Here is a 27598-nt window from a genome sequence, read left to right as displayed (position 1 = left end):
ATGAGCTCCTGTCCCCGCAATGCACAGTGCAAGCCTTCACATGGCCAGCGCTTCCCTCCAAAGCCTGGAGGCTCCAACATCAGTGATATGTACGGTTTGGGCTCTGTGTGGAACTAATCTCACCTTGAATTGTAATCCAAATTGCAATCCCTGCTTGTTGAGGGAGGGACCTGGTGGGAGGTGATTGTATCATGGGGGCGGTTTCTCTCATGCTGTTCTCATGAGAGTCAGTGAGTTCTCACAAGATCTGATGGTTTGAAAGTGTTTGGCGCTTTCTCCCTTGCTCTGTCTCTCTCCTGCCACCCCAGGAAGGAGGTGCTTGCTTCCCCTTGGCTTTCTGCCACAATTGTAAGTTTCCTGAGGCCTCCCAAGCCATGCAGAACTGTGAATAAATTAAGCTTCTTTTATATGTATATATAAATTACCTAGTCTCCGGTAGTATCTTTGTAGTAGTGTGAAACTGGATTAGTACAACCAGGTCTCTCCAGGGCTGAAGCATGCTGTGGGCTAGGCCTGTATCTCCAGGCACCCTCTGCTTCACCTTGGCAGACAGGATCAAAGCTTCATCGCCACCGGGTAACAGACACCACATGGAGGCATGTGCAGCAGCAGGGAATGTGTGGGGTTCCCAGGTAGGTCTGGCCCCACCCTGGTCGAGGGTCACACATGGCCCCCTTATGCAGAAGTGGTTTCTGCAAGCCTAGTAAGGAGCTGATGTGAAAACTGAGGCTGCTGCTTCCGCTGCTTGGGGAGTGAGACTGAACCCTTAGGAGAGGTTCTTGGGTTTGTTAGGGAAAGGGGACCCGTGGCTTCATGCTGGCTTCAGGCCTTGGCAGGCCTGGAGGTGGGCCTCTCCTGTGAATATAGTGCTCTTCAATTAGGGGTGATTTTGCTCCACAAAAGACACTTGGCAATGGCTGGAGACATTTTTGGTTGCCACAGCTGGTCGGGGGTTGCTCCCGGCATCTAGCAGGTGGAGGCTAGGGATACTAATGAGCATCCTACAATGAACAGGACCACAAAAAGGATCTGGCCCCAAATGTCAATAGTGCCAAGGGCAAGAACCCTATAAGTTCCCCTCTCAGGCACCCAGCAGCCCCCAGGGATTAGAGGGAGTCAGGCCCATCTCCCAGAGCTAGAAACCAATTGTCCTTTTCCTGCCTGGAGACCCCCACTCCAGAGACAAAACAGTTGTTTAAGTCACTCAAAGCCCCTAGCATGATGTGCCTTACCTAGACCATTCTTGTAAGGGAGACTCCATAGCAATTCTTACCAGGCTGAGGAAAACCTGTAATCTTCCATCTTGCCTATACCTTGAAGCTGTTGCCAATTTCTTTCTTGTAGAAGAAAAACCAGTCTTGAAGTGTAATTGTGATTAGGGCACCCCTCAGATAAGGCAGTCATGATGCTCTCATAGAGCGCCAGCTCCATGCTAAGCACTTAGCGGTGGCGCCTCTGAGACATTTACCTCCCTGAGCCCCTGCAGCTCTCATCCACAGTACAGACCATGGCCCATGCCATGGCCTCCCACAGTTTGTGGGTAGTTCCACGAACTGTCAACAAAGCTTCAGTTAGGGTCAGTAGGATCTATTTATTATGACCAAAAAAAGGGCTATCTTTTTAGAAAGGTTTGCACCAAAGAGTTTAAATTTTATTCAAATAGCTCAAGCAGTATAGCCTATACCATCTATCTACATGGGAAACTTGTGATCAGTAAATTATTTTGTTGTTGCTGTTGTTGTTTGAGACGGAGTCTCATCTGTCACCCAGGCCAGAGTGCAATGGCGCCATCTCGGCTCACTGCAACCTCTGCCTCCTGGGTTCAAGTGATTCTCCTGCCTCAGCCTCCTGAGTAGCTGGGATTACAGGAGCCCACCACCACACCCAGAAAATTTTTTGTATTTTTAATAGAGACAGGGTTTCACCACATTGCCCAGGCTGGTCTCGAACTCCCGACTTCAGATGATCCACCCACCTTGGCCTCCCAAAGTGCTGGGATTATAGGCATAGGCCACCTCATCTACCTATTTTTAAGTACTTAATTATGAGCACTGTGTTGAAGAGTACGCAACCTTTAGGATCTTGCTTGACACTCCCGCCATGTAAACCCCTTAATACCCACTGCAGCACTAAGTTCTACAAGGCAACGAAAACAGGCAGATTATAAATCCAACGCCAGCAGGACCTGTCAATAATAATGACGGTTTATAAAAGCCATTTTATTGACGGCATTTTAAGCTTATTAAGAGACAGAGACTAGCATGAAGAAATCCCCTGCATCCATCATTCAGTTTCAACAACCATCAACTTTCTGCCTTACTTGTTTTATTGACCCCGCTCCACAGAGATATACACACGCAATTTCTTCCGGAGCTTAACGCAGATCTCAGCCACCACACCACATCGTTTCACCTGTAAATACTTTAATATGTATCTCTAACAGACAGGGCTTTTAAAAAATAGCCATAACAGCCAGGTGCAGTGGCTCGCACCTGTAATCTCAGCATTTTGGGAGGCCAAGGTGGGTGGATCACTTGAGGTCAGGGGTTTGAGACCAGCCTGGGTGGATCACTTGAGGTCAAGAATTTGAGGCCATCCTGGCCAACATGGTAAGACCCCATCTCTACTAAAAATAGAAAAATTAGGCAGCTGTGGTGGTGCACGCCTGTAATTCCAGGTACTCTGGAGGCTGAGGCATGAGAATTATTTGAACCCAGGAGGCAGAGGTTGCAGTGAGCTGAGATCGTGCCACTGCCCTCCAGCCTGGGTGACAAAGCAAGGCTCTGTCTCAAAAAAAAACAAAAAAATAGTCATAACACCATTGCCCCACCCAACAAAACTAACATCTAATATGCAGTCCATCAGTCCATCTTACATTGTCCTCAGTTCTCTCAAAAATGTCTGTTTCCAGTTGGCGGCTGATACTCAGAGGGGCACTCGCCTTACAGGGAATCACAGTACAGAAACAAAAGGTCTGCTGCCTTTGGCCTTCTCAGCTGCAATGGCCCTTCCTGCCTACCTCCACCCCACCTGCCATTCTCTAGGCAGAACCAGGGGTCAGGAGGACATATTCAGAGCATTGACGGATCAGGTGTCTTAGAACCGAGCAGGTAGATTTGAGGAGGCATGGTCCTAACATCAACTTCACCTTCAGATCAGCTCCTCATTAGAAAAGCTGCCCTTTTTCAGGCCACTTTCCAGCTGGGGCCAAGAGATCAGAAAACATACCTGGCCAGAAGACTCAGCAAGTCTCACCACAGACCCTTGGCAACTTGATGAGGTCCGCAAGCTTCAAGGGTCTTGTGATATACTTAGAATGCACTCCCTAAAGACCTTGGGCTCTAGAGGGTGAGGGGGAAAGGCACACCTAGTAATTTACATGTTCAAATAAATACTCGCCTGCTCTGAAAAGCTTGGCAGGCCCTGTGTGAGCAAATTCATTTATGCAAGTGCCATGGAGAAGTGATGGGCAGCCACCTGAGAGTCTGGGACTTTAGGTGACAAGCGAGGGCTACATGAAACAAGCCTGTCAGACTTCCTTCCTAGAGTTCTGTACACTACAGACTAGGGTCTGTGCCCAAGCTACAGGTTCTAATAGAAATAGCACTATGTGTTAATTATACGTTTAAAAAAGGAGAGAATAAATCACTTTGCTTAAACCTGATCTTGTCTGCTGATAAAAATGGTTTTTATCACCTTTAGTAGCCCTAGCTTCCAGCAGGTATAAAAAGTTGACTCATCTGCTTATAGACATTTTAGGGATTCCTCCCTATTTTATGAAATAATTTCTTAAGTCCAGAGGAATGGATTATGAAAGCAGTATTGTAGGAGACTAAAATCAAAAGCTCAAAACTTATACTCTTCAGAGCTGTTTGACCTTGGGCAAACTACTTAACCTCTTTGCTATTGTTTTCCCACCTACAAACTGAGGAAGAGACTAACTCCACCGCAGGGTTCTGACAAAGGTGTAACAAGATAACATATTCTCATTCAACACACATTAATTGAGTGCAGGCACTGTTCTAGGTGTCAAAGACGGAGGGGACAAGCAAGTCAGACAAGGCTTTCACTCTCTCAGAGTTTCTGTTCTAGTCAGAAAAACAAACATGAAGAGGATCATCCAATTGGAATAAATTCTATTCTGAGAATTTTTTTAAAACACTGTAATGGAGAGGATATAAGTTATTTCAGGGAGGCCTTTTCAAGGATATGGTAGCCAGCCTGAATGATAAGGAGCCAGCCCTGCAAAGGTTTGGGGAAAAGCATTTTAGGCAGAGGGAACAGCAGACACCACGGGCGAAGGGTGGATGAAAGTTTGGTGTGTTTGAGAGGCAAAAATGAAGCGGCATGCAAAACGCGATCAGCGAGTGATATGGTTTGGATCCGTGTCCCTGCCTGAATCCCACGTTGAATTGAAATCCCCATTGTCGGAGGAGGCGCCTGGTGGGAAGTGACTGGATCATGCGGGCAGATTCTCCCTTGGTGTTGTTCTCATGCTAGTGAGATCTGGTTGTTTATAAGCGTGTGGTGCCTCCCTCTCTCCATGCATGCTCCTGTTCCTGACGTGTGAGATGCCTTGCTCCTCCTTCACTTTCTGCCATGATTGTAACTTTCCTGAGGTTCCCCAGAAGCTAATGCCACCATGCTTCCTGTACAGCCTGAAGAACCACGAGTCGATTAAATCTCTTTTCTTTATAAATTACCAAGTCTCAAGTATTTCTTTATGGAAGCATGAGAAATACAGTGAGGTAGGCAGGGTCTAAGTGTGAGTTTCATAGAACTTCAGAAGGAGTTTGGATTCGCTGTGGTGGTAATCTGAAGGCTTTAGATTTAGATTAACATTTCAGAATGATCAATGTCCACTCTACTTTGCAGAGAAATGATTGGAAGGGAGGAAAGAAGCAGTAGGACCAGTTAGGAGACTTTTAGAGTAGCTCCGCTAAGGGAAGACAATGGCTTAGAGCAGGACTTGAGCCATGCAAATGGGGAGAAGTGGTCAGATTTGGAATACGTTTTCAAAATAAATCTCCCAGGACTTGCTCCTTTTATTTTGTAAGGAGCAAAAGGAAGAAAAACATGAAGAATGATTTCTGTGTTTGAGGTCCCAGAGAGTGGGGAGATGGTGAGTCCATTTACTGAGACAGACAAGACTCAGGAGAAGCAGCCATGAGGAGACAGAGAAACAAGAGTTCTGTGTTGGTCACACAAGCCTGAGATGCTTGATGTACCTCTAAGTGATGTCAAGCGGGCAGGTGGATTTAGGAGTCTGGAGATCCAGGGGGAAATTAGGCCATCAGAAGTCTTCAACAGTGAGACGGTCATGAAGCTGAGAGTGCAGGTAAGATCGCACGGGGAGAAAATGGGGAAAAGAAAAGGGGATCTAGAGTTGGGATTTGGAATATTCCAACATTCAGAGGACAGACATTGAGCGGACATACTGAGCAGGAGCAGCTGGTGAAGCAGCAGAACAACTGGAAGCATGGGATGGCATGAAATGCCATGGGATGGAATGAGATGTGATAGGATGGGATGGGATGGGATGGGATGGGATGGGATGGGATGGAATGGAATGCCATGGGATGGGATGGGTTGGGGTGGGATGATATGGGATGGCATGGAATGCCATGGGATGGGATGGGATGGGTTGGGATGGGATGGGATGAGATAGGATGGAATGGAATGGAATGCCATGGGATGGGATGGGATGGGATAGAATGGAATGGAATGAAAGCTCCCAAAAAAAAAAATGCTTCTGAAAGGAAGGAGTGGTTAGCCATGCCAAATGTTACCAAAAGACTCAATAAAGAGGCTAGCAGATGGACCGTGAGAGTTGGCAGGGTGGAGGTCTTCATCATGAAGACAGCTTCAGCTGAAAGCCTGACTGAAGCGGACTCAGGAGAGTAGGAAATGTGGAAGAGCAAACAGACAGCAAGGCACATTCTCTCTGGGAGGCAGAACAGAGAAATCAAGTGGTATACAGACAGGCATAGGCATTAGAGAAGAATAAAGGACATGTCAGCATGCCCTCCAGAGAATGTAGCAGAGAGGAAGAAATTGATAATGATGAACAAAAGGCAATTTTTGTAAAAGCTCTCATTATGTTAATAATTTGTGTATAGGTCCACTTATTTATAACTTTTCTTTCACTTAGGAATTCTTCAGCTTAGAGAGTCTTTATTTCTGTGGTACTAATATACAGTTACACGTTTTAATAGAAAAAATAGCTAATCTTCTGTTTGTGAGAAAATCCCCCAAAGGATGGGCTTAATTGGGTATATGAGATCCTCAGATGTGCAAATTCTCAGTCTTAAAATTATTCATTTCTAAGGTTCTGTGTGTACACCAGTAACACACGGTCACTCCAGTTTATGACTTCAGCTTCTGGTATGCTGAATTCCTCACAATTCCCCAAAGGCCACATTGTTTCAGGTAGCTGTACCTTGCACCCTCACAGGCACCTCACAGCAGCAGGGGTGCCTGACTGCTTTGGCTCTCTAATGTGTCTTACCTAAGGAATGCCCTCTGGTCACTCTTGGAATCCTCCCCACCTTGGGTCTGCACTAACCTCTGTAGATTGCTTCTCATTGTTTTCTTTTTCTAAAGGTAATGTGGAACCCCGGAGAGTGTTATGAACCGAGTATTACAACTAAACCAATTCTGTGAAACTGAGGTCTGTTAAAAACAAAACAATCATGCTAAAAAAATAATGTGCATGCTTGCCAAAAATAATAAGCAATGCAGAAAGGAATAAAGCAGAGATCAAAATTCAACGGAAACAGAAACAACCATCAACATTTTGCACAATGTACTCCAGAACGCTCTTTAATCATGCATCAGAGACCTGCCCTAGGACAGTAGAACACTCCTAGACAACGTTTCATTGGCTTCCCACAGTGACTACCGCAGGGGCCTTACCTTATAGTCTTTTGTATCCCCAGTGCTTAGCACAAACACAGGCACTGTAAGGGACCATATTTGTTGGTCAAATTAATAAATAAGAACATATGTGGCTGCAGAACTTAGCAACAGCAAGAATAATGCAGTTCCCTTACATCACTTACAAAGCAAGAAGCAGAGACCCAGAAAGAAAGATGAACTCACCTACCATTAAGGGAGAGGGTGGAGCACTGGAAGGCTTATGGTCTTTGTTCCAAAACAGATCTAAATAAAGTTGCATTTTGAATTAATGTGGAAAATCTATTTTTCGTAAATATTGCCAAGATAATAAGTAAATAACATAAGAGAAAAAAAACGGTAGGACCTTCTTTTACACCACATGAAATCATATAAGAAATGGAAGTTCGTGTAGGTAAACATGGCCTTGGGATAATCACACAATAACAAAGATACAGATAGAAAAGGAAGGGTCAATTGCTTAACAGCACTAAATTTTTAAGAACCTTAAAAAATGGAAAGGCAAATGGAAAAATGCTTTTTAAGTATTGAATCAATAGCCTTTATAATATACTGAATGCTTACAAATCAATAAGATAAAAGCGCTAATTGAAAATAAAGGAAATGAAAAGGTAATTCATAAAAGAAACAAGTCAACAATACATATCAGATTTTATAGAACTATATATTTAATAGGACTTGAAGTCACTAGGATTTAAGCAAAGCAAATTCGAAAAAGATATCTTTATTGTCTACATGGTCAGCAAAAGTTTGAAAATAATACCAATCATGGTTGGTGACAATACTTTTTAAAAAAAATAGGTGTTTGCCAATGCTGATAGAATTCTACATGGGAATAACTCTTCTCTGGGTTCACATGACAACATATGTCAAAAACCCTTAAAGAGGGCCAGGCCTGGTGGCTTTTTCCTGTAATTCTAGCACTTTAGGATGCCAAAGTGGGAGGATCACTTAAGCCCAGGAATTTGAGACCAGCCTGGGCAACATAGCAGGACCCCCATCTCTATAAAATTAAAATAACTATAAAAAGAAACAGTTAAAATCACTATTTTTTAAAAAGCCTTTAAGATGGGCCTGCTAATTTACTCACCATTTCCAAAACTAAGAATTTATCACAAAGAAGCATTTCAAGTTATATGCAAAGATGCTAACTGCGGTAATCTCTGATAATTGGCTGTTTTTTTCTTTTGTACTTGTTACTGTTTTCCAAGTGTTCTAAATTGAACATTTATTATTTATTTATTTGGGACAGGGTCTTGCACTGTCACCCAGGCTGGAATGCAATGGCACAATCACAGCTCACTGCAACCTCTGCCTCCCTAGCTCAGGTGATCCTCCCATCCACCTCAGCCTCCCTAGTCGCTGGGACCACAAGCACGTGCCACCATGCCCAGCTAATTTTTTTTTATTTTTTGTAGAGACAGGTTTTGCCATGTTGCCCAGGCTGGTCTTGAACTCCTGGGCTCAAGTAATTCACCTGCTTTAGCTCCCAAAGTGCTGGGATTACAGGCATGAGCCACCACACCCAGTCTTGAGTTTATTAAAAAGTAAATGAGGACTTTCAGGTAAAGATGGCAGATTGAACATTGATATTTACCTTTATTTTCTCCCAAAACCAAACTAAAGTAACAGTAATGTGATTTTTAACAAAGAGAATGGGAGGGAAATCCTTCTTTTTTTTTTTTTTTTTTTTTTACAGAGTCTCATGCTGTTGCCCAGGATAGAGCTCGGTGACATGGTCCTGGCTCACTGCAACCTCCGCCTCCCAGGTTCAGGCGATTCTCCTGCATCAGCCTCCCAAGCAACTGGAATTACAGGTGTGCACCACCATGCCTGGCTAATTTTTGTATGTTTAGTAGAGATGGGTTTTCACCATGTTAGCCAGGCTGGTCTTAAACTCCTGACCTCAAGTGGTCCACCTGCCTCAGCCTTCCAAAGTGCTGGGATTACAGGTGTGAGCCACTATGCCTGGGGAAAAAAAAAAAAAAAAAAAAGAAAAAAGAAAACCACACACACACATTTGAAACATAGAAGATAGAGAAGTAACTAACTTAAGCAAACCTGAACCAACCATAGGAAAGCTAAGACGCAACCTGAATCACATCCCAAACTCCAAAGGGTTAGGAGACCGCAGCACCCAGCTCCTTTGGAAGCAGAGAAAAAGAAGGGGCAGAAAACAGAAGTTTTGATTGAAAAGTCTGTTTGAGAAGCAGTTAACCCCACCAGCTTTCTTTCCCAACTCCACAGAGGGCAGGAGCCTGGAGGGCTTTTCCCTCTGGAGAGGTAAAACCAAGCCTCTCCGGGCTGGGAACACCAGGCAGAGATAAGGGCAAGAGTACCGCGTGGAAGAAAGGGACTAAGTCAGAGCTACATGCTGAGCCCCAGCCTTCCTTCCCTCCTGACGCTCAGAAGGCTGGCAGCCAGCCTTACATCCTCCAGGCAGAAGACTCAAAAACTCTTCTCTTGGGAATCCAACAAGTTCATGAGAAAATCATCATCAGACGGTATCTTAACAAAACTGTCAAGCTGGGCCAGACACAGTGGCTCACACCTATAATCCCAATATACTGGGAGATCAAGGCAAGAGGATCACTCAAGGCCAGGAGTTCACAACCAGCGTGGGCAACATAGTGAGACCCCCAACTCTACAAAAAATGTCTAAATCGGCCAGGTGTAGTGACGCACACCTGTAGTCCTAGCTACTTGGGATGCAAAAGTGGGAGGATCATTTGAGTCCAGGAGTCCAAGCTGGCCGTGAGTCATGATGATGCCACTGCACGTCAGCCCGGGCAGCATATCAAGACCATGTTTCTTAAACAAACAAACAAACAAACAAAAAGCAACCGAACTGAATCATCTTACAATTAATTCCACTGTCAGTAAAGCCCTTCACCCACCTACTACCACCAGCACCACGCAGAGCAGGCTACAGACAGATTCTTGGTGCACCACCCTTAAACTATAAACAGAGTAGGTAAGAATCCCGAGATAACTTGAGAAGAAGCATTTACCCTATGTCATTGATCCTAAAATGCATGTGTCTGAACGAACGTCTCTGAAATCCGCCTTACAAATCAATGATATTGCAAAATCGTGGTCAGTCAGAAGGCAGCCATGATACAGCCATGCAAAATAACTTCATAGATACCTTCTCATAAGATTAAGAGTACCAGCATCAAAGGTTTCCAGAGTCAATAAAATATGGCAATCTGAAAGCCAGGGAGTAAAGCAAACTGGGAAAAGGAAGTTTAAAAAAGGTGAAAACAGCCCTAAACCTTTTTTTTTTTTTTTTGAGATGGAGTCTCGCTCTGTCTACAGGTTGGAATGCAGCTGCACAATCTCGGCTCACTGCAACCTCCAACTTCTGGGTTCAAGCGATTCTCCTGCCACAGCCTCCCGAGTAGCTGGGGCTAAGGTACATGCCACCATGCCCAGCTAATTTTTTGTATTTTTAGTAGAGACAGGGTTTCACTGTATTAGCCAGGATCGTTTTGAATTCCTGACCTCAGGATCCACCTGCCTTGGCCTCCCAAAGTGCTAGATTACAGGCCTGAGCCACCGCATCCAGCCCAAACCATTATTAACAGCGTTAGAGAGAGAATGAAAAACAATGTATTCATTTTTTAAAAATATGAAAGAACATTTAAATAATTCTTGGAATTTAGAATAAGGTAGCTTCCAATAGAAGACTAGGTTGGGAAATTTTCCCAGAGAGAAGGGAAAACAGAAAAAGAGAGAGAAAATAGATAAGAAAAAAATAAGAAAATTAGAGAACTGCCCAGGAGTTTCAAAAAGAAAACAAAGAAGTCATCAGCAAAATTATTCAAGAAAAATCTCCCAGAACTGAAATTCATAAGTTTCTAGATTAAAAGGAACACACCAAGTCCCAGAAGACAAAACAAACCCACAACAAAGTGCATCATCGTGATATATGGGAACACTAGGGACAGAGAAACATCCTACAAACTTCAAGAGAGATCAACATAGGTTTCACATAACAAGGCAGAATAGAATGGAGCAAAACTTCCAAATTCCTGAAGTCGAATGTTGTAAAACCTAGAATTTAATACTCAGCCAAACTATCAGTGAAATGAGGCAATAGGATAAAGATCTTTTCAGACCTGCAGGGAAAGAGGTGAAGAAATTACCCAGATAATGGGTGAAGGCAGACCTCAAGATGACAGATGTGTCACCGTGTGGACAACCAGTGCAGTCTGGAGCAGATCAGAAGCTCCAGAAGAGATGTCTTCAAGAAAATGAAATTAAACATATTGAGAGGGATGCCCAACTGGAAAAGCTGGCATTGAATTAGTGACAAGTATACAGAAAAATAAGCAAATAGAAATGGAAGGCAATTATTAACTCCATGGAAAATAAAAAAGTGCAACAGGAAGGAAAGGTAATGAGTGTGTTCTGGGCGTAAAATAATACAAGCAAGCCAGGCACATATCTGTGGTTCCAGCTACTCAGGAGGCAGAGATGGGAGGATCGCTTGAGCCCAGGAGTTCAATTCAGCCTATAAAAAATAATAAAGATAAAGGGAAATAGTTAAAATATGTTGTCCTTCTTCTCATCTCCTAAACATCACTCTTGGTTTTGAGAGTTCTCCTCTCTTAAGAACCTGGGTTTATAAGCATAGGATTTCATTTCCTTCTTTAGTTATACAATCACATTATATGGTTCTTCACTGAACAAATATTTATATAATCTTATTATAAACTATGGATATTGGCTTTCAGTTTTTAGACTCAACCTGTAGGCAAAGCATAAAGGACACATATGGTTATAGAACACAATGTGTGTTGTAAACCTAGACATTGAAATGATGACAGCGGCCAAGAGACAGATGGAGCTGGAACAGTGAAGGGAAATGCAAGGGAACCATTTTCTCGTTTTACAGAGTGAGAATTCAAGGGAAACTCGAACCCATAGGTCAGGATGTAAAAGTCCAAAGATACTACTTAAAGCTACAGTAGTAACCAAGAAAAGAGCTAAAAATAAAATGGAACAAGCAGAAACTAAAGAGGAGGAAAAGAAAGAAATATGAATTCATCATTGTTGTAATGGGGAGACAATAGATGCTGTCTAAAAATTATAAGTCAAGGAACAGATGTAAAATCACATCAGTCGAATACAGCAGTACCTACCAGAAGAACCAAGAAGAGAAAGTTTAAAAAGTTGTATCTCTAAGGAGAAAAACAGGCCGAAGTAGCTGAATGAAAAGGAAGGCTTGGATTTTGTTTGTTTGGTTTTTTGTTTGTTTGTTTTGTGTTTTTATTTTTTTTGGTTTTTTGGGTTTTTTTGGTGCTTCTGTCACCCAGGATAGAGTGCAGTGGCACAATCTCAGCTCACTGCAAACTCCGCCTCCCAGGTTCAAGCAATTCTTCTGCCTCAGTCTCCCAAGTAGCTGGGGTTACAGGCATCTGCCCACCCCTAGCTAATTTTTGTATTTTTAGTAGAGACGGGGTTACACCATGTTGGCCAGATTGGTCCTGAACTCCTGACCTCATGTGATCCACCTGCCTCGGCCTCCCAAAGTGCTGGGATAACAGGTATGAGCCATCACACCTGGCCCTGGACTTTTCACTTATGTAGTTCATACCATTTTAAATATCTCTGTGCCACTATCATGAGCAGGTATTTTTTAATAAGTTAAAACACATATGCAAAATTTATTGTGCAATTTGAAATCAAGATTATAATTCCCTAGCTATGAGTTAAATACCTTCAGGGCTGAAGTTCATCATTGACCAGACTATCTGTAAGACCTCCAGATATAACATTCTAAAATACCTGGAAAGTTACCTGGAAAGTCTACAAATTTAACTTCACAAACTGCCAACATCATCTTTTCTGGAAGTATATTACTAGTGCTCCTGACCCCAACCTTATAAGCAGAGGTAGCCTTTAAAAACATATCTGCTCCCTGCTTTGATTTAAAATACCAGGGAGAGAATCTGTTTTGAAAACAATCCACAGGACAGTAAGTTCAGCTTCTCCTTCTTATAGGATTTATGCTGCACTTTCACATACAGTAAAGTCTTCCATTTGATGCTCACAGTACACAACTCTGCAAGGCAGAGACAGTGTGTAATACTACTTCCGTTTAACCCATGAGAAAGCTGAGTCCCAAAGATGTAAGTTACCAGCCCAAAAGTTCTTAGCACTAAATAATAAAGATCAGAGCTCAAACGTGTCTCTGATCCAAGTATTGGTCTCCCCATTAACCTGGTTGCCTCTAGCATCTTCAAAAACCCAATAATTCAAAGGCATACAAATGAGCAACAGGTATATGAAAAGGTGCTTGACATCACTAATCATCAGGGAAATGCAAATCAAAACCACAATAAGATATCACTTCAAGTCTGTTAGGACATTATCAAAAAGACAAGCGATAAGAAGTGTTGGTAAGGATGCAGAGAAAGGGGACTCATACATTTTGGTGGGAAGGTAAATTGATACAGCTATTATAGAAAACAGTATGGAGGTTGCTTAAAAAAATTAAAAAGGGAACCATCATATGATCCAGCAATCTCAGTTTTGGGTATATATTCAAAGGAACTAGAATCAGGATCTTGAAGAGATATCTGCACTCTCACGTGCATTGCAGCACTATTCACAGTAGCAAGACAAGGGAACAACACAGCTGTCCATCAACAGAAGAATGGATAAACAAATGTGGCATATATGTACAATGGAATATTATCCTGCCTATCAAAAGAAGGAGATACTGCCATTTTTGACAACATGGATGAACCTAAAGGACATTATGCTAAATGAAATAAGCCAGGCACAGCAAAACAAATACTGTATGGTCTCACTTATATGTGGAATCTAAAAAAGTCTGTCTTACAGAAACAGAGACTGGAGGCCGGGTGCAGTGGCTCATGCCTGTAATCTCAGCATTTTGGGAGTCCCAGCCAGGCAGATCACCTGATGTCAGGAGTTAGAGACCATCCTGGACAACATGTCGAATCCCCATCTCTACTAAAAATTCAAAAATTAGCCAGACATGGTGGCGCACACCTGTAATCTCAGCTCCAGGGAGGATGAGGCAGGAGAATCACTGAACACAGAAGGCAGGGGTTGCAGTGAGCCAAGATTGCACCACTGCACTCCAGCCTGGGCAATAGAGTGAAACTCCATCTAAAAAAAAGAAAAAAAGAAAAGAAAGAGAGGGGAATGGTGGTTACCAGTGGCTGAGGGATGGGGAGATGGAAGATGTTGGCCATAGAGTACAAATTTTCAGTTATGTGAGATGAGTAAGTTCTGGAGATCTAATATGCAGCCTGGTGCCTGCTGTTAATAATACTGCTTTGTATACCGTACTTAAAATTTGCTAAATGGATAGATCTTAAGTGTTCTCTCCACACACACAAACTCTTTAGAGAATAGAAAAAGAGGGAACACTATAGAGACTCATTTTGTGAGCAATTGCAAGCTTGTTATTAAAGAAAAGTAAACAAGGTCAATATTGGAAAGAAAAATTGAAGATCAATCTCCTTCATGAACGTAGATGCAAGAATCCTGAACAAAATATTAGCAGACTGAATCCAGCAGTTTAAAAAAAAAATGACCAAGTTGAGTTTATTCCAGGAATGAAAAGTTAGATCATTAGAATATGCATTAATGTAATTTAGCTTGTTAGTTGGAGAAAAATTATGCTATGATCTTAATTCAGGTGAGAAAGCATTTGATAAAATTCAAAACAACATTTATGACACAAAAAGTTAAAAAAAAATTCACTTACACACTAGAAACAAAAAGGAATGTTCTTAACATGATAAGCATATGTGGGAAGTAGAAAAGTTCCTTTTTAAAGTTTCTTTTTTTATTAAAGAATAAATTATAAGTGCACTAATAACTTTGTTAAGCCCTATCCTATGTAGCTGTTAAACATGCCGTGCTTACAGGCACATAGTAGCTTCTGTGTCCTTGTACTTTAACCAAGATATCTGTGGTGGATGTGCTCACAGGCATGTCCCAGCTCTCCATTGCTTTTACCTCTTTAGAAAAGTTTTAAGTTGTTACCCAATAGGGTTTTAGTTTAGATTGTGAGGTCTGGCTCCAGGCAATGGAGATCAGACACAGCAGTAAGGACAACCCCAAATGCAAAAGAAATAAATTTGTGTGTTTTCCTTTGTCCATTGTACTTTTGTGGCAAGATGGCTAGCAAGAGTACCCTTCTTATAGTCCAGGAAGTAAAAACTGCATTGTTGAAAGATCCTTTGTCTCAGTGCTAAATTTTCTTTGTGGCACCAAACATCCATTTCCAATAGTGTATCTTCAAACTAACAAGCAAAAAAAGGTTTTTTCTGTTGTGAAATATTAACACATGCTTTTTAAAATCAGACATAAGAGGTTACACGATCCTCAGTTTTACTCAGTGCTGCACTGGAATCCTAACCTGTGCAAACAGAAGAATACAAGCAAAGATAAGGAAAAAAATACAGATTCAAAAATATCTGTCATTATATGCAGATATTATGTTCTGCACAGAAAACTTCCAGTTATGTATACTTTAATAGTCCATTGTCATGATGCTGATAAAGACATCCCCAAGACTGGGTAATTTATAAAGAGGTTTAATTGACTCACAGTTCAGCATGGCTAGGGACACCTCAGGAAACTTACAATCATGGCAAAAGGAGAAGCCAATACACACTTCTTCACATGGCAGCAGAAAGAAGAGGGATGAAAGCCGAAGCAAACGGGGAAGCCCCTTAAGAAACCATCCGATCTCATGAGAACTTACTATCACAAGAGCAGGATGGGGGAAACTGCCCCCGTGATTCAGTTATCTCTACCTGGTCCCTCCCGTGACACATGGGGATTATGGGAACTACAATTTAAGATGAGATTTGGGTGAGGACACTGAAAAACCATATTATATACATTATTAGAAGTAATAAAAGAGTTTAGTAAGTTTCCTAGGCATAAAATCAACATGTGCATTAACTGTGTTTCTAAATACCAGCAAAAAAAAAAAGCTGGAAAATACAATTTTAAAATATATTTTTCATTGTGGCAACAATAAAATAAGGTATCAAAGAATAAGCCTAACAAAAGATATACAAGACCTTTTGGCAGAAAGTTATAAAACTTTAGTGTAAGGTCTTAAATAGGACCTAAATAAACAGAATAACATAATTTTTCCATGGATAGAAAGATTAAATATCTTAAAGATCAATCAATTCTCCCCTAAACTTTCATAAAGGTTTCATGTATATATATATATATATATATATATATTTTTTTTTTTTTTTTTGAGACAGAGTTTTGCTCTTATTGCCCAGGCTGGAGTGCAATGGCACGATCTCTGCTCACTGCAACCTCTGCCTTCCAGGTTCAAGCAATTCTCCTGCCTCATCTCCCAAGTAGCTGGCATTACAGGCACCCATGACCATGCCTGGCTTATTTTTTTTTTCATATTTTTAGTAGAGACGGGTTTTCCCCATGTTGGCCAGGCTGGTCTTGAACTCCTGACCTCAGGTGATCTACCTGCTCGGCTTCCCAAAGTGCTGAGATTATAGGCATGAGCCAGCATGCCAGGGCAGAAATGACATAAGTCATTAGATTGTGTGTCATTAACATGAGAATGAAAAACAGACCAATGGAACAAAAAGAGAACCCAGGAACTGATCCACACTTAAAACCATGATATATGATAGATGTACTATTGCAGATCAGAGGGGCTGTCCATATAGGATATGGAGCCACTGCCCAGTCAATTCAATGTAATTCTAATAAAAATACCAATAAGACATTTCATAGAACTTGGCAAACATTCTATAATGTATAAAGAAGAGCCAATGACCAAAAAGCTGACACAAGGCAAAATGATCTGCTAGAAATGACATGTGTTTTTTTTTTTTTTTTGAGACAGATTCTCACCCTATCACCAAGGCTGGAGTGCAATGGCATGATCTCAGCTCACTGCAACCTCCTCCTCCGGGCCTCAAGTAATTCTCCTGCCTCAGCCTCCTGAATAGTTGAGATTACAGGTGCATGCCGTGACACCCAGCTAATTTTCTGTATCTTTAGTAGAGACAGGGTTTCACCATGTTGGCCAGGCTGGTCTTGAACTCCTGACCTATGATCCACCTGCCTCGGCCTCCCAAAGTGCTAGGATTACAGTCGTCAGCCATCATGCCTAGCCAAAAATGACATATTATATAAGTCACTAGATTGTGTGTCATTAGCATGAGGATGAAAAGCAGACCAATGGGACAAAAAGAGAACCCAGGAACTGATCCACACTTAATGATATATGATAGATCTACCATTGCAGATCAGAGGGGCTATCCATATAGGAAAAAAAAGTAAAAATGGATTTCTGTCTCATATCATACATAAAAACCAAATTCAGGTGTATCAGGAACCAAAACAGGGAAAGCAAAACTTTAAAATGTTTAGAGAAAATACAAAGGAATATTCTAATAATCTGTGAGTAAGGAAAGATTTTTAGTCAAGCAAGAAAAATACAAATCATGGCCGGGCGCGGTGGCTCAAGCCTGTAATCCCAGCACTTTGGGAGGCCGAGGCGGGTGGATCACAAGGTCAAGAGATCGAGACCATCCTGGTCAACATGGTGAAACCCCGTCTCTACTAAAAATACAAAAAATTAGCTGGGCATGGTGGTGTGTGCCTGTAATCCCAGCTACTCAGGAGGCTGAGGCAGGAGAATTGCCTGAACCCAGGAGGCGGAGGTTGCGGTGAGCCGAGATCGCACCATTGCACTCCAGCCTGGGTAACAAGAGCGAGACTCCGTCTCAAAAAAAAAAAAAAAAGAAAGAAAAGAAAAATACAAATCATTTTTTTAAAAATAATAAAACTAATAAAAAGAATGCTGTTGACTGGGTGCAGGGGCTCACGCCTGTAATCCCAGCACTTTGGGAGGCCAAGGAGGGTGGATCATCTGAGGTCAGGAGTTCGAGACAAGCCTGGCCAACATGGTGAAACCCCGTCTCTACTAAAAATACAAAATTAGGTGGGCATGGTGGCACATGCCTGTAATTCCAGCTACTTGGGAGGCTGAAGCAGGAGAATCGCTTGAACCTGGGAGGCAGAGGTTGCAGTGAGCTGAGATCATGCCATTGCACTGCAGTCTGGGCAATGAGAGCAAAACTCTGTCTAAAAAAAAAAAAAAAAAAAAGAACTCTGTTGAGTAAAATCACCATTAGGAGGGTAAAAAGTTATGCCACAATTTGAGAAGATACTTGTAATTATAACCAACAGTGAATCATTGTACCGAATATGTACAGTATGCTAAAGAATAAGAAAGAAACAAATAAAACATGCAGAAGGCATAAACAGGCATACCTGTGAAAAGGAAACATGAATGGCCAAGATATCTACAAAGACATACTCAACCTCATTATTAATCATGGAACTGCACATTAGAATGATAATGAAATTGATTTTCAAAAATAGAAGCCCAACAAAATCAAGCACTGGCAAAAGTTTAGAACCACAGATATGCTCATACATTCCTGGCAGGAGCTGGCTCAACCACATTAGAAATTGGCATTACTTCATGCAGCAGATACTATGAACTGGTTTGCTCAACTTTTATTCCAACTTCTTCTAGGGTACCTTCCTATATTTCAAAGGGCACAAAACTAAAAACCACATTTGCAAAACACCCCTGTATCTAGGGTTCCACATAAGATAACGGTTTGACCCATCCCATGCTCTCAGTGAGACTTGAACTGAGTTAAGCGAAGAGACAGAGAGGCAGAACTGAGGATATTTGTTTTATTGGCAGGGATTTAAATGGTGGAGTCCCAATTTTAGAAGGTGGTTTCAGAGCTGTGTTTGGTTTTGGAGCCAGCAGGTCTGACAGCGGCTTCTTGATTTAGCTGAAGTGGCCCCTAATTGTGCCCCAGGCACTGTGGCTTTGGAGTCAGATTGTATTGGCAGCTTTCCAATTCAAAACATAGCTTCCCATTGAAGGGAAAAGTGGCAGCTTTCTTGGTGGCTCAGTGTGGCTTTGGTGTGGCTTTGGGGATTATCACTGGAAGTTCAGTCTTGAGTCTATTTCTTTAACGCTCCTAAAAAGTCTGTAAACGATTAATAATCTATCATAAATCCCTTTCTACTTTAATGAATTGGGTGCATTGTGATGTTTATTCTCTACCTTAATCAATATACCAGCAAAGTTGTACTCGTACATACTATGCAGCCCAGCAATTGTTTTCCTAGATATAGACTCTAAAGAAACTTTTGGATGTATAAACCACAAATACATACAAGGATACTTATTGCAGTACTGTTTGTAATGAAAAACTGGAGACAACATTTATCAAGAATAGCATGAATAAAGTAAGTGGTGGTATAATCAAGAGAATACTAAACAGATATGACAATGAATGACTTACAGTTTTACATATCAATGTGGATAAATTGCAAAAATCATGCTGAGTGAAAATAACTCACAATAGGCTACATACAGTATGATTTTGTTTATATAAGTTTAAAACTAGACAATATATTATTTGGAGACATACATATATGTATGTACAATATGAATATATTTGAAGACATTTATATTTGGATATATATAGGTATATGTGTGTGTATGTATATACATATATATATATACACACACATATATATATGTATATGGGATATATAGGTATGTAAAAACAAATGTAAAGAAAATACAGGAAGCAGTTGACACAGAGTTCAGGAAAAATCACTACTTCTGGTAGGAAGAGGCAGGGGTGTTATCACACAGGGTTATACAGGAGGCTTCAGGGGTACTGTTAGTGTGTTATTCCAAAGCTGTGAATGTGGGGTGGTATTCATTTAAGATTGCATTTATATCACATACTCTTCTGTACATATAATGTATTTGATAATTTTAAGTGTTAAAGAAAAATAAAGAATGAGAAGGCAAGAAAAAAAGTGAGTGTTAATACAACCAACCACATAATTTCAATTCTGTCCTAAAGATATACCCATACATAAATGAAAGGACTAACGTATAAAGTTATTATTGCAACATTATCTGAAATAACAAGAAATTGGAAAAACACAAATATTTATAAATAGGGAACAATGGTACATTCAACATAGTGATGTAGGATATAGTCATAAAGTATATGAAAACATTCTATCCATTGATATGGTGTGACCCTCAGTGTGTGTTCAGTGAAAAATTCATGGTGAATAATAATGAGATTAACAGACTTTTATTTTAAAAAAGGAAAAATATATAATATAATGCTATGAATTTCAAATAATATAATAGTAATATACACATATAAATGACCTTTATTTACAAACAGAAACATCAAAAGAATAAATTAGAAACCAATAAGAATGATTACCTAGTCAACTCTGGACACATGACCTATGAGTTAGCCCTGCTCTGCAAAGAGAAGTTTTTTAAAATAAAAACAAGTAACAAATGATTACTTATGGGAGAGGGGCAGAATAAAAAAGAAGAGATTAGAGACAAGCTTCTCCAAGTACATGTTGTCATGTAGTTTCAATTTTTAAACCATGCAAAGACTTCTACATATAATAGATTAAATCCTATGGGGAAAAAAACAAATCAAATCCTAGAACTGAAAACAAATGAAAGTAAATAAAACTAGCAATATTGTAAATAATCATCCAAAGGAAAGGGTTCCTTCTAGGGACTTTGAAGTCAGTACTTAATGCATGCTTGGTGGCATACTTCGGCCAAGCAATCTTAAATTTCATTTAGCAGTTCTATTGCTAGTAAAAATATTGGTACATTATTTTGAAGCAGTCTCTCTTTCTCTCTCACTGGTAATGTTATCTCTCTCTCAGAAAGACAGAGAGAGAAAAAGAGAATCCAAACAACTAATTATGGTAATATTAGGAACTAAAATAACAGTATAGAGAGAAAAGAGGTATAGGGAGAAAATCGAAGGTGTTAAGTAAAACAATGCAAGGTTGAATTGTTAAATTTGGAAATATCAATACAAACTCATAATCTTTCAAATATATATTTCCTCATTCTGCCCACTGAAAGGGCCTAAGTTTTGTCATGTGAAAACCCAGCAGCCATGAGCACACACGAAGCACAAGTTTTGGTAACTAAATACCATTTTTCTGCTGAAGGGACCCAGAACTCCTTGAAGAAATGGCTAACTCAGATTTGGGTCAAGAAACACAGAACATGAGTCTGGGACATTTTGTGGCAGAAACTAAGAAAATGTTCAAAAATTATAGGGACATGTTAAAAAGACCAAGCTAGCTCAAAGAAGCTTTCACTGGGTGCATTTTAGACAATTTCATATTAAAAACTATAATGACTGTAATTGAATAAAACACATTGAATATATTTTTTAAATCTGAGCTCATAGAGCCTATAATGACAAAAGAGAGTGGCTGTTATCTCAACTTCTGACTCTGAAAATTGCAATTAAAAGGAAGAAATAACAATTTATCTAGCATTTACAAGTAAATGCTAGCTAATAAATATAGAAGGAATTGTAAAGTTGGAATTTTTTTTTTGAGACAGAGTCTCACTCTGTCACCCAGGCTGGGGTGCAGTGGCACAATCTTGGCTTGCTGCAACCTCCACCTCCCGGGTTCAAGCAATTCTCGTGCCTCAGCCTCCCGAGTTGCTGGGATTACAGGTGTCTGCCACCATGCCCAGTTAATTTTTGTAAAAAACCACCAGTATTTGTTTTCTCATAAAATAATTGATTCAAGCAAAAATAATCAATGGATGCTAAAAGCCTTAAATGAAAGTTGATGACTGGGAACTTGATTTTCACACAATACCTAAGAATTATCCCACAGATTACTCCCCAGTCTCAAAGGTGAAAGTATAACTTTACAATGGAGCTATCTGGCTGTCAGTGCCTTAAACCAATGACCAAGCATAGCGTCACCAACAGTAGGACACTGGTCAGTATGTGCTACCTGATGTGACACAGGATGAAGTGCACAGCATCCTCCATGAAGTTTCTTACCAAACAGGTTTGGTTTCAATCTAATTAAGCCTTCAGTTTGTCATAACTCTCAGATACAGAAAACACTGGAGACACAGGAACAAGTCAAGTGATACTATAAGGAACCCATCAGACAAATCCAGAATGTGGATATTCTTAAGTAGCCCAATCTCTCTTCATCAAGTTGACATACTTGAGAGGAGGGTAAGGGAAGGAATGATTGTTCTAGAAAAACAGGAATGCTCTTGATTAGATCTTGTTTTGAACAAACCAGATATATAAATATTTTGGGGACAACTGAAGAAATCTTAATATAGGCTGGAGCATAATTATTATTTTAATTAGGGGCGATATTGTCATCACGGTTATGTAGGAGCATGTCATTTTGAGAGACGTATGCTAAAGTATTTAAAGGTGAAGCTTCTTGATGTATGTAACTTTTAAATATTTAGGAAAAAATCGTATATATGTGCATATATATAATGTTTTCATATGAAGCAAATATCACAAAATGTTTTTAAAAAATTGTTAAATATGGCCAGGCACAGTGGCTTACACCTTTAATCCATCACTTTGGGAGGCCAAGGTGGGTGGATTGCTTGAGCTCAAGAGTTTAAGACCAGCATGGGCAACATGACGAAACGCTGCCTCTACAAAAAATACAAAAGAAATTAGATGGGCATGGTGGTGCATGCCTGTGGTACTACTCCCAGCTACTCTGGAGGCCCAGAGGGGAGGATCGCTTAAGCCCAGGAGGCAGAGACTGCAGTGGAAGGAAGAGGAAGGAAGGAAGGAAGGAAGGGAGGGAGGGAGGGAGGATGGGAGGGAGGCAAGATTGTGCCACTGCACTCCAGCCTGAGCAACAGAGCCAGATCCTGTCTCCAAAAAAAAAAACAAAAGTTAAATCTTTATGTGCTCATTGTACACGTTGTACTTTTCTGTATTATTTGAAACATTTCATAGTAAAAAGACAAAATTTTAAAATAAAGAATAAGGATGCAAAAAATATATGAAAGTGCCAAATAATGCAATCACCAGTTTTTCTATTCAACAAACATTTATTGAGGCATACACAGGATTTTCAAAGTAAACATAGAATTTGTTCTAGAAAGAGGGTTCTCAGTATAGATATTTGTACTAACTAGAGAAACCAACTGGGCGCAGCAACTTACTTCTGTAATCCCAGCACTTTGGGAGGCCAAGGCGGGCAGATCACTTGAGGTCATGAGTTCAAGATCAGCTTGGCCAACATGGTGAAACCCCGTCTCTATTAAAAATACAAAAAAATCAGCTGGGCATGGTGGCGCATGCTTGTAGTCCCAGCTACTTGGGAGGTTGAGGCAGGAGAATCACTTGAACCCAGGAGGTGGAGGTTGCAGTGGGCTGAGGTTGAGCCACACTCCAGCTTGGGCAATAGAGTGAAATTCCATCAGGGAAAAGGATGGAAGGAAGGAAGGAAGGGAGGGAAGGAAGGAAAAGAAAGAAGGGAGGGAGGGAGGGAGGGAGGGAGGGAGGGATGGAAGGAGGGAGGAAGGGAAAGAAAGAAAGAAGATCAAGTTATCTATGGTTAGAAAATGACACTGGACCCTAAACAGACCTATCTCACATTCCTGTGACAGAACCATCTCACTCTGAATCCATTGTCAGAAGCCCTGCTAGGATGTTTGGACAACTGAGAGATTCTGAGCTTCTTGGAGACCCTCCGTCTCTCAGCAGCAAGAATACACCAAAAAAGATGGCCCGCTGAAGATAGCTTTTAAAAGGCTCAGAGGCAAAGCCCTCACAGGGATTTAGCAATGACAGGTTCTGAAACTCCATTACCTACAAGGGTTTAAAAGGTTGAAGAATCTCTTCAATGCAAAATTTCTTCCCCATCAAAGAAGTTAAACCTCACCTTTGGAGGGCCTCAACATTAAAAATCATAACAATCAGTGATTCTGGGCTTAATCAGTCTTTGTTAAGTAATTGGATTTCTTCTCTTTCCTTTTTTTTTTTTTTTTAAAGAGTCTCAAGCTCAAGTGACCAAGACAAAAAGGGTCAAAGTCAGAGTGGTGGTAATGGTTGTAGAGATGGCAAGAAGGTTGCCAAGGACAAGAAAAAGAAATACGAACCTCCTGTAGAAACTAAGGTGGGGAAAAAGAAGAAGAAAACAAAGAAACAAGATGCTGCCAGTGAACTGCACTGGTGACACCTCACACTCGGTGCTGGTTAAAATTACTGAAGTTAGAGAGCATTAAAGAATGTCTTCTCATGGAGGAAGAATTCATTAGAAATCAGGAACAAGTGAAACCATCAGAAGAATGCAAGAGGAGAAGAGATCATAAAATGGATCATCTGAGGGTGACCCCAATGACAGTAGGAACTTTGCAAGAGATCATCGATGACAATCATGCCATCGTGTCTACATCTGTGGGCTCAGAACACTATGTCAGCATTCTTTCATTTGTAGAAAAGGATCCGCTGGAAGCTGGCGGCTTGGTCCTGCTCAGCTACAAGGTGCGTGCCATGATAGGGGTGCTGATGGATAACACAGATCCCCTGGTCACAACAATGAAGGTGGAAAAGGCCCCCCGGGAGACCTATGCCGATACTGGGGAGTTTGACAACCAAATTCAGGAAATTAAGGAATCTTTGGAGATTCCTCTCACCCATCCTGAATATTATGAAAAGACGGGTATATAGCCTCCTAAGGAGGTCATTGTCTATCGCCCACCAGGCACAGGTGTAAACCCTTGTTAGCTAAAGCAGTAGCAAACCAAACCTCAGCCACTTTCTTGAGAGTGGTTGGCTCTGAACTTACTCAGAAGTACCTAGGTGTGGGCCCAAACTTGTACGGGAATTGTTTTGAGTTGCTGAAGAACATGCACCATCCATTATGTTTATTGATGAAATTGACACCATTGGAACAAAAAGATATGACTCAAATTCTGGTGGAGAAATTCAGAGAAAAATGTTGGAACTGTTGAACCAGTAGGATGAATTTGATTTTAGAAGAGATAGGAAAGTTATCATGGCCACAAACCAAATAAAAACTTTGGATCCAGCACTTTTCAGACCAGGCCGCATTGACAGGAAGATCGAGTTCCCCCTGCCTGATGGAAAGACTAAGACGTGCATCTTTCAGATTCACACAAGCAGGATGATGCTGGCCAATGAGGTAACCCAGGACAACGTGATTATAGCTAAAGATGATCTCTCTGGTGCTGACATCAGGGCAATCTGTACAGAAGCTGGTCTGATGGCCTTAAGAGAACGTAGAATGAAAGTAACAAATGAAGACTTCAAAAATCTAAAGAAAATATTCTTTATAAGAAACAGGAAGGCACCCCTGAGGGGCTCTATCTCCAGTGAACCACAGCTGCCATCAAGGGAATGCTTGGGAGATTTCTCGATCCCTAAAAGGAATGAGATTGGGGAAGTTGCCCAGAGGAACTTCTGTTCCTATTGATTTTTATTAGCAAAACATCCTGTGTCTTTTGGAGTACCATGTGTCAGTGCCCTTTGGGTGGCCTTCGTCTGTTGGCCACTGTGCAGTCTGCTTCCCAATAAAGCCTGCTCTTTCACAAACAAACAACAACAACAACAAAAAGAGTCTCTCTCTGTTGTCCAGGGATGCAGTGGCACAGTCTTGGCTCACCACAATCTCTGCCTCCCGTCTCAGGCGATTCTCCTGCCTCAGCCTCCCGAGTAGCTGGGATTACAAGTATGCGCCATCACACCCAGCTAATTTTTGTATTTTTAACAGAGATGTGGTTTTGCCATGTTGGCCAGGCTGGTCTTGAACTCCTGACCTCAAGTGATACACGCACCTCAGATTCCCAAAGTGCTGGGATTACAGGTATGACCCACCACACTAGCCAGATTTCTTAAAAATAATATTTTCTGTATAAAGCAAGCGTAAGAAGCTGGTCAGGAGACTTTTCAGATTGAAATGATCTCTATGAAGTCCCAGGAAGGGAAAAGAGACTTCTCACTTCCCACTCAGCTCTCAGGCCCATGAAAACCACCCATTCCCATCATACACACAGCAAGGTAATCCTGAATTCCAAAGTCCTGACCTCTTCTCACCTTTTATCCTCCCCAAGAACTGTAGATAACATCCACCCTGTATTAGTCCGTTTTCACACTGTTATAAAGAATTTCCCAAGACCTGGTAATTTATAAAGAAAAGAGATTTAATTGACTCACAATTCCGCATGTCTTGGGAAGCCTCAGGAAACGTACAGCCATGGCAGAAGAGGTAGCAGGCTCGTCTTACATGGTGGCAGGCAAGAGAGACTGTATGAGAGCACAAAAAAACTACCAGTTGTAAAACCATCAGATCTCGTGAGAATTCACTCATTATCACGAGAACAGCATGGGAGAAACCACCCCCGTCATCCAATCACTTCCCTCCCCTGACAGGTGAGGGTTACAATTCAAAATGAGATTTGGCCGGACACAGTGGTTCACACCTGTAATTCCAGCACTTTGGGAGGCTGTGGCGGGTGGATCACCTGAGATCAGGTGTTCACGACCAGCCTGGCCAATATGGCGAAACCCCATCTGTACCAAAAATACAAAAATTAATTATCCAGGCGTGGTGTCAGATGCCTGTAATTCCAGCTACTCGAGAGGCTGAGGCAGGAGAATCTCTTGAACCTGGGAAGCGGAGGTTGTAGTGAGCAGAGATCGCAGCAGTGCACTCCAGCTTGGGCAACAGCATGAGACTCCGACTGAAAAAAAAAAAATTTTGGGTAGGGACACAAAGCCTAACCACATCACACCCCACCGGCCACCCACCCACCTCCTCCTCCTAGAAGCTCTTCCCTCCCTGTGAGTTGGCAGGTAAGCCTCTTGTCCCTTTGCGGCCACATGTCCCACCTCCTTTACTCACTCTACTCTCTTCCTCTGAAACTAACCACAGGCATTTCACAAGGCTGTCCTCTCTGCCTTAAAAAGCTCACCCCTTTTACACCTTTAACTCTCTCCTTCATACAGATGATTCTGGAACATCACCTACCCCTCACTGCTCTCTTAAGTCCCAGACTCAAATTTCCAACTACTTGCTGGAAATCTGCACTGCATTGGCCCACAGGTGTTTTAAACTCCATCTGCTCAAAACTGAAAGCAAGACAACCCTCTGAAAGCCTACTTCTTCTGCACTTTCAACTCTTCTGTTCCTTCATATGGGAAAATGTGATAACCACGTGGAGCACAGCACATGTTCTCATCACTGAGTGTACCATCCTCCCCACACTCCTGCACTCAACTCAAAATTGCCATTCGCCTTAGCTATTTTCTCCTGCTCATGATACAGGTTCTGAACTCAGGGGATTATCTGCAAACACAAGTTCCAAGGCCCCATCTGCAGGCTTGAAAATCACTGCACTGGACACCACATTTTCTAGGTGAAATCAGACCAAAGGAATGCTTGTACCACATCAAACAGTCCCCTGTTAAACTGTTTTCACTGGGCCGTGATTTGTTGTGATACCCTTGGCTGCTCTACGGCTGCTAGAGAAAGGCATGATTAAAATTGCTCTTACGCTCATGCCAGAGGCATAGCTGAGCATGTCAACATTACATCACAGAGGGGGCCTTTTATGAGACGGGGTCCCAAACTGATGAGCAAACAACCAGAGGAGGGTCAGGCGAGAGGCCCAGTGGAGGGAAACACACATTGAGTTCAGTGACCCCCTTGTTCCTTGAGGAGAGAGGACCTATTCCTACCTAAGGACATTCCCGGAAGGCAATGGGTTTCAAAC

At 41.5% G+C, this 27598-nt stretch overlaps 1 pseudogene; it reads left to right on the top strand.

Moving 5' to 3' along the window:
* On the top strand, window positions 1-25299 carry LOC116531391 (annotated as a pseudogene).
* The last annotated feature ends 2299 nt before the right edge of the window (window positions 25300-27598 follow it).

The sequence above is a fragment of the Sapajus apella genome, unplaced genomic scaffold (genome assembly GCF_009761245.1).
Source record: "Sapajus apella isolate SASKATOON/1434 unplaced genomic scaffold, GSC_monkey_1.0 scaffold70, whole genome shotgun sequence".
In the NCBI taxonomy this organism is placed as follows: Eukaryota; Metazoa; Chordata; class Mammalia; order Primates; family Cebidae; genus Sapajus; species Sapajus apella.
Note: the sequence above shows the minus strand (reverse complement) of the source record. Positions and strands in the feature narration are given on the sequence as shown.